At 27.9% G+C, this 8282-nt stretch overlaps 1 long non-coding RNA gene across 1 annotated transcript; it reads left to right on the top strand.

The window, feature by feature from the left end:
• The first annotated feature begins 6859 nt into the window (after positions 1 to 6859).
• LOC141904796 (uncharacterized) lies at positions 6860 to 8043 on the top strand. Its single transcript, XR_012619206.1, has 5 exons — positions 6860 to 7160; positions 7237 to 7318; positions 7398 to 7480; positions 7607 to 7677; positions 7965 to 8043. It is a non-coding gene; the product is annotated as an uncharacterized LOC141904796 (long non-coding RNA).
• The last annotated feature ends 239 nt before the right edge of the window (positions 8044 to 8282 follow it).

The following is an 8282-nucleotide window of genomic DNA, read 5'->3' as shown; positions in this document are numbered from 1 at the left end:
TAAATTCAGTAATGAAAGTACATTATTAAATCATAAACAATTATGTGAAAATCATGATTATTGTAAATTAGTTTTACCAAATGAAAAGGATAAAATATTAGAATTCAAAAAATATTATTACAAAAATAAAGTACCATTTGTAATATATGGAGATTTTGAATCATTAAATAAAGAATTAACTGATCAAGATAGAAAAGAAATATATTATAAAAGAAAGAAATTAAATTCTAATGAAAATGATTTTTCAGATGAACCGCCAATAACAAATACTATTAAAAAGATTCATCAATCAGCTGCTGCTTTCGGGTTATATATTAAATCTGATTATCCAGAACTAATTGAAAGTGAATATTATGATTATAGAAATGAAAATGTTATCAATCATTTTTGTGACTTATTAATTGAATATGAAATAAGATTTAATGAAAAGTTAAATAAGAATATAGAAATTATAATGACAGAAGAAGATAAAGAAGCATTTGAGTTTGCAGATAAATGTTCTTATTGTGAAAAGATATTTAATTATAAAGATAAAAAAGTAAGAGACCATGATCATTTGAATGGAAAGTTTAGAGGCGCTGCACATGAGAATTGTAACTTACAAGCTAAGAAAATTAATTTTGTACCAGTTATATTTCATAATCTGTCAGGATATGATGCACATTTATTTATCAAACAGTTATGTCATAAAATAGAAGAAATTAATAATGAAATAGAAAGATTAAATTCAAATAGATCAAAAGATAAAATACCAACTTATAAATTTAGAATGTTAGCTAAAACATCTGAGAATTATATATCATTCCAATTTGGTTGCCTAAGATTTATAGATTCATATAGATTTTTAAATAGTTCATTAGATAACTTATCAAAATCATTAGTTGATGATGAATTAAAAATATTAAAACAACACTACCCAAATAATGATGATTTTCAATTAATGAGATATAAAGGCGCAATTCCGTATTCATTTTATAAATCACATAATGATTTCATTATAACTGAATTATTGAAAGAACAATTCTATGATGAATTAAAAAATGAATATGTTAAAGATGAAGTCTATAATAGAACATTGAATATTTGGAATCATTTCAAAATAGAAAATCATGGGCAATTAGTAGATTTATATCTAAAATCAGATGTATTATTATTAACCGATATATTCGAAAGGTTTAGAGATGTAAACCTAAAATATTTCAACATTGATCCATGTCATTGTTATTCATCACCAGGTTTAACATGGGATTGTGGATTAAAATTTACAGATATAAAAATGGATTTGTTAACAAATATAGATCAATTATTATTATTTGAAAAATCTATAAGAGGAGGAGTTTATGGTGTATTAGGGGATAGATATTTCAATGTAAATGATAACCCTGGATATAAGTTATTATATATAGATGCAAATAATCTATATGGTTGGGCAATGATGGAACCACAACCTTATGGAGTATTTGAAATAAGTGAAGTTTTACAGAATGAAAATAATGATAAATTTGATTGGAAGAAAAGAATTCTAGATATTGCAGATGATTCACATACTGGTTACTTCTTTGTTGTAGATTTAGAATATCCCGAAGATAAAAAATTTAAATCTAGAAATCTAGCATACTGTCCCGAACATAAAACCGTAACTCATGAAGAATTATCAAATTACCAAAAAAGAATTAAACCCGATAATCATATTCATACAGAAAAGTTAATGGTAACTCAGGAAGATAAATCTAATTATGTAGTACATTATAGAATGTTAAAGTTTTATTTGAATCAAGGAATGATTCTAAAAAAAGTACATAGATATATTTCATTCAGTCAATCTAAGTGGTTAGAAAAATATATAGATTTTAACACCAAACAGAGAACTGAAGCTAAAACTGATTTTGAGAAAGATTTCTTCAAACTAATGAATTATGCATTCTATGGTAAGACTTGTGAAAATATTAGAAATAGAAATGATATTGAGTTAGTTAGTAATGGTAAAAGAATTAGAACATTTACAAACATATCCTAAGTTCATTGGTAACAGAATATTTGATGAAAATTTAGCCGCAGTTAAGATGAGAAGATTTTCAATGAAATTTAATAAAACCAATCTATGTTGGAGCATCAGTTTTAGAATTATCACAATTACTAATGTATGAATTCTATTATAATGTATTACAACCACTTTTTGGAGAAAAACATACAGAAATATTATATTTTGATACCGATTCTTACATATTAAAGATAAAAACTGATAACATAACAGATGATTTAAAAACATTGAAACATCATTTTGATTTCAGTAATTATCCTAAAGATCATGAATTGTTTAGCAATGATAATAAAAAAGTTCCCGGTAAATTCAAAGATGAATTAGGTGGTGAAGAAATGATAGAGTTCATAGGTATTGGATCTAAAATGTATTCATATAAAACTAAAGAACATGAAGCTAAAAAGTTAAAAGGAATAACCAAAAGTGTAGTAGAAAAGAATATTCATTTCAAAGATTACATCAATTGTATATTCAATGAAGAAGTTAGAAAACATAAGATGAGATGTTTAAGATCTGAAGATCATGAAATGTTTATTGAAGAAATTGAAAAGATAGGTCTAAACCCATTTGATGATAAAAGATATATTTTAGATGATGGAATTCATACAGTTGCTTATGGATGTAATTTAGATGAATACTTAAAATTTAAAAGAGAAGAAACAAAAGAGAACGAGATAATGAAAAGAATTCTAACGTGTTAATCAAATTTTAATAAAAATGTGTATTATAAATGGAGAGTAAACAAGCGCACAGTGAGAACAACAAATCATTTCTAGATAGAATAAAAGATACTAAAAATGTAAAATCTGTAGATTATAAATTTAAGAAGTTAAAAGAATTAATAATCCATAAGAAATATCTAATTACAAATATTGATAGAGTTACTAACAAATATGGAGATAAATTAGTTATACACTTAGAATATGAAGGATTAAAAGGAAATACATATAAATTCAGAACATATTTACCAGATAGATTTCATAGATTATCAAGTGAAGATTTAGAAGAATTATGTTCTGGAGATTTCTATTTCATATACAAAGGTAAGAATGAAAAAGGGCACCATGAAATAGATTTCGAATAAGAAAATATGTAAAATAAATGGTAGAATTAAAAGAATACAGAATATTTGTTGATTCTAGAAGGCCTACAAATTATAAATCTCATAATTTACTAGTACAATTAGATAGAGAATTCAAGAATTGTGTAGATTTAAAATTAGTTAATATAAGTTTATGTAATTCTTTTTATAACATATCGGATAAAACTTTTGAACATAGAGGGTTTATGATTTATATGAGAAATAAAGATAAATGGTTTCATATATTTTTAAAACCAGGATTATATAATTTAGAATCATTAGCGCAGGAAATTAATAGAAGAGCTCGGTTGAAAATCGGGGGCACTTCTGTATTTGAAATTAAATTTAATAAAATTGATAGTACTAATAAAATTAGAATAAAGATATCTAATGAACAACATAAATTTATGGTAAACAAACCACTGGCTAAAATGTTAGGAATTAAACCGCTTACAGTTACTGGAAACGCAGAAGGCAGCTCAAATATAATACCTTTTACACACTTTTATATTTATTGCAATTTAATCGAGCCTACAAAAACTTTCGAAGCAACTAAAGAAACAATTTTTAGTTCTAGTATACTAAATATTTTACCGCTAAAAAATGTTAAACAATTTGGAACTCAAGTAAATTATAATTTAACAGAATGTGATTTCAAACCATGCATTCCTAAATTTAATAATTTTAAATTAGAAATAAGAAATCATAATGGATATGTAATTGATTTGAATAACTTTCCTGTGATATATGAATTAGTTATAAGATGTAGAGAGTAATTTTTTCACTATATAAATGAATATAACTGTTGGACCGAGTATATGTTTTGGGTTTGATTTTAAACATGAGAAAGAAATGAAATTTAACATTAATGATGTAATTACACATATCAAAAATATTGTATTTTCTAATGAAACAACATTTGAGTATGAAACAACAATAGATAAAGAAACTTTAAATGTAGAAAAGATTACTGATTTAATTAGAGAATCTTTAAGATTTATGAATTAGAAGATTTTATGAATTAGATGAAGATTTTATTATAGATGATATTAAAAAAAATAATAATTGAAATAAATACAAATGAAACTAGTAATGAAATAAATGTTGAATTAATCATCACTAAGATAACTAAATATTTTGATGATAGTAATTTTTTTGATGAATAAATGAGTGATAATAAGTGGATAATAACTGGATTATATAATGGAGCATTACTATCAGTTGGAACTGTTGGTTATTCCATGGTATTAAAAAAAGTATTCAAAATGGGAAGTGTTAATGTTGATAGATTTGATATAAATGATATTTTAAAATTAACATTAGCAGTTACTTTATCTAATTTAACTATTGATTATTTAGAAAAACAAAAATATATTCCTCCCATATAAATGCATAATTATTTTACTAAATAAATGGCTTCTGCAGTTATAACTATTATAGGATCGGCAATTGTTAACCCCTTAGCATTTACTGGTGGTGGTTATTTATTTAAGCATATTGATAAAAATGGTTCATTAACAGAACAAAAAAGACATAACTTAGCATTAGAGAAATACAATAAAGCAGCAGAAGAATATAGAGAAAAGAGACAAAACTATGTGGATTATATTAACAAAGAATTATATGATCAGAAGATCTCACATAGAGATTTTCAATCAGTTGATGATGCAATGAGTTTATATAACGCAGTAACAAATAAAGAAAAATTACATCTATACAAACCTAAATTATCAGATTATTATACCCCAAGTAATCAACAGAAGAAATATGAAATAATATGGATTTTAGGCGGAACAGTTATTGTTATATTTGTAGCGTATAAGTTTACTAATTAGTAATTTTTTTTGCTAAATAAATGGATGATAAAGTTGATAATATTGATATGATTCATCATGATATCAGTAAAACTAAATTAAAAATATATTTAGAAAAACAAATATTAGAATTTGAAAATGACTTAAAAGTTAAAAAGAAAAAATATTTAAAAAGTAAAATTATATATTATTTCATTATCAGTGGTTCGGTTACAATTAGTTCTGTAATAACGTTTCTAGCAATATTCAGTCCATTAACACCTTTAGCTATATCAATTGGCGTATTAGGATTAAGTTCAAGTGTTTTAACCGGTATAAGTTCAAAATTAAATATAAAAAGTAATAAAGAAAAAATTAAAACTAATATAAAAGAAATTAATAAATTGAAAAATACACTAGATTATATAATAAGTTTAAATGGTCATATAACAGTTGAAGAACAAGATAAAATATAGCTGCAAAGCAGCGATAACGGGTTTTCTGAGCAGGCGTGCTATTCATAGTTTGAAAAGTGGTTACGGAAACGACTCGTCAGCTTGATGAGTTGTATGTATTATGATTGTGCGCCACCTGCATCTTCCGAAATAATGTTCATATAATTATTTGAAGGGAGGATTGAAATCAATTATCAACGTACATCTGAATATGTTATAGTCCTTAGTAACTTTCTGTTGCAGAGGGCATAGAAAAGATTTTGAAATTATTTAATTAAAATATAAATGTTATTTACGAAAAATTAACTATTATGGTCAGTACAAATTGAAAATTCATAGTGTATTTTTAAGAACAAGCTTACATAGCTTACAGAATACATCACGTACATTTGAATTTTATAAGTGATGGGTAAAAATCAACGTGTGACAGAAAAAAATTTAGTTAATTATTTAACAATATCGAAATATGTGCTCTCTTTTTAAACTAATGGAGTGATACGCAATTAATCACATGGCCTGTATTAAAAGATAGAACATACAAGTTGGATATTTATAAGTCGAAACATGTGAACAGAAACTAAAACTTTGATGTCAGTGACCAGTATCGAATTACACAACGACAATTGGCTTAAAACTCAACAAACATTATTAAAGAATGTTTCAAACAAAATGCTTTATATAACAACATGAATACACTTGTTTTACAAAACAAGAAAGTACATTTTGAACTTTTGAATGGTCGAATCCCATTTATTCACAGTAACCTGTGATGTGGCGATCCTCGGAGCCATCATTCTTGATGACGTCACTAACAAGTGGTCACGGCCGTCGCGTGCACTCATTTCTTTGAAAATCTAGCTTCCTCGCGGAGCGGGACCTGGTGACGCTGCGCCCCGCCCCCTTCGCGCTGAGAAATATCTTATTCCCAGTCAGCAAAGACAGGTTCTAAAGATCATAGAGTGCATCGCTGGAGGGTTTCCGATCTAATTTGAATTGGTGCGGTGGCGCTCTCAAAGCGGAAGTTTTTGTGAACTTTTCAGTCGGCGACGGACGTTTATCGTTGTAAGTGATGTAATATGTAAAAAAATGCAGGGAAACCTATCTCAATTTGTTTTTAGCGATGCAGCGAAACTAATAAGGAACATTTTGATATATAACATGACTATAGTACACTATCCGATGGAATAATAAGCTCCACTCGACAAACTCGTTCCCGTGCATTTTTATCTCTCTCTTTCACACACACAGCCCCTCTACCATCAATGCCTAACCCCTGTTCGACCAACTGTGGGCGTTTTCCTTTGAAACATAAGCCTAATTGTAAAAGATAAGCATTAATCTATGTTAATGCTGCATCTTTATCATGAAACCTAAGAAAGGTTATTCTATTATTTAGGAATCATGCTTTTTTGACGAAGAAATTGATTCTAGGCTATAAATTTTACGACTCAAACGAATCTTTTCCTTAACAAAGCCGCTTTTAGTTTGATGCAAAATGAAATTTGCTTTTAAAATGTGTAACTAGGCCTAATCAAAAGGATATTTCAAAAGCAAACTTTGCCGGGCCAAGAGCCATATTGAATTCAATTTTTTCCGAACCATTATGCCTCTTTCATCATAACATTATTTATCCTATTTCAAGATCTTAGGCCTACAAGTAGAGAGAGGGCCTACGTTGGGTTCAAATCGGAATTTTAAGATTTATTTCATTTAATTCCAGGTTTTCACTGTAGATTATCAAAGACATGTGGCGTTGTGGGAGTTCATAGTTGTTTGATGATCCATCATTTGTAAGTGTAAGGCTATTTGAGGGAATCGAAACCGACATTTTGTAAATTTTGTAGCTTTATTACCGTTTAATTCCAGATTATCATGACACGTTTCATTTTGGGGGTTTGTCAGCGAGTTGGTATGCTGTCGACAGAAGTAGTTTGATAATTCGTTTCATGTAAGTAAACAGCTATTTGAAGGATTCGAAACCGAAATCTGTATTGTGAATTTTTTAGTTGTATTTTGTTTGATTCTAGGTGAATAGGACATGATTCATTTTGGGAGTTTGTCCCCGAGTTTGTATACTGTCAAATGAAGTTTCTTCGTCAATTTGTCGTATGTAAGTATCAATCTATAGGTTATATAGGCCCTATTAGGTGTTCGATACAGAAATTTGGTGAATTCCTCAGATTTATTTTAATTTATTCCAGGTTGTCATCAGAAAAATATGTACTTTATTTCATAGGTTGGTCTTTGATTGAAAACTAAAAATGGATGATAGTTCTAAATTTGATGTTGATTCACATGACCAATCTAGTAAGTATGGCTCACTCGTCTTTTAGAATAAGAGACCTATTGCATTAATCCTTCAATTCAAGTTGCTATACAACCTTTTATACAGATATTTACCTTATCAATATAAACATGTATTTGCCATTAGCCATACAATTCAGTAAAACTTTTCCCGTCCAGATTTTGAAACATCATTTGACTCAATTTTTCCTCCTAGAAAATTGCTTTAGCTCATTCCAATGTTCGCAGTAAAAGTGAATGTAGCATGTATGATTCCCATCCATCAATTTTGTCTTGTTTCGTATTTTTAGCGAAAATCTCGAAAAAGTCTGACGTCGAGGCAGGTGGTGGCCAGACAAAGACATATTCTTGGGAAATATTTAAAGGCGCATGGCAAACACACTTATTGTTCAATTTTTTCCTATCCTTATTTTGAAATTGAAGTATTGTAATAAACTATTGATTTATTTTTGTTGATCAACGCAACTAGTTTTGTTGTTTTCTTTCTTAATTTACATTTGAATTGGATGGACATGTTGCGTAGAAGTCAGTTTGTCATCGAAGCAATACAGTCTAACTTGTTGACGTCTCCGATGCAGCGGGGCAGGGCGGTCATTATATTGTGGACT

Source organism: Tubulanus polymorphus, chromosome 4, assembly GCF_964204645.1.
Source record: "Tubulanus polymorphus chromosome 4, tnTubPoly1.2, whole genome shotgun sequence".
NCBI classification, from domain to species: domain Eukaryota; kingdom Metazoa; phylum Nemertea; class Palaeonemertea; order Tubulaniformes; family Tubulanidae; genus Tubulanus; species Tubulanus polymorphus.
Note: the sequence above shows the minus strand (reverse complement) of the source record. Positions and strands in the feature narration are given on the sequence as shown.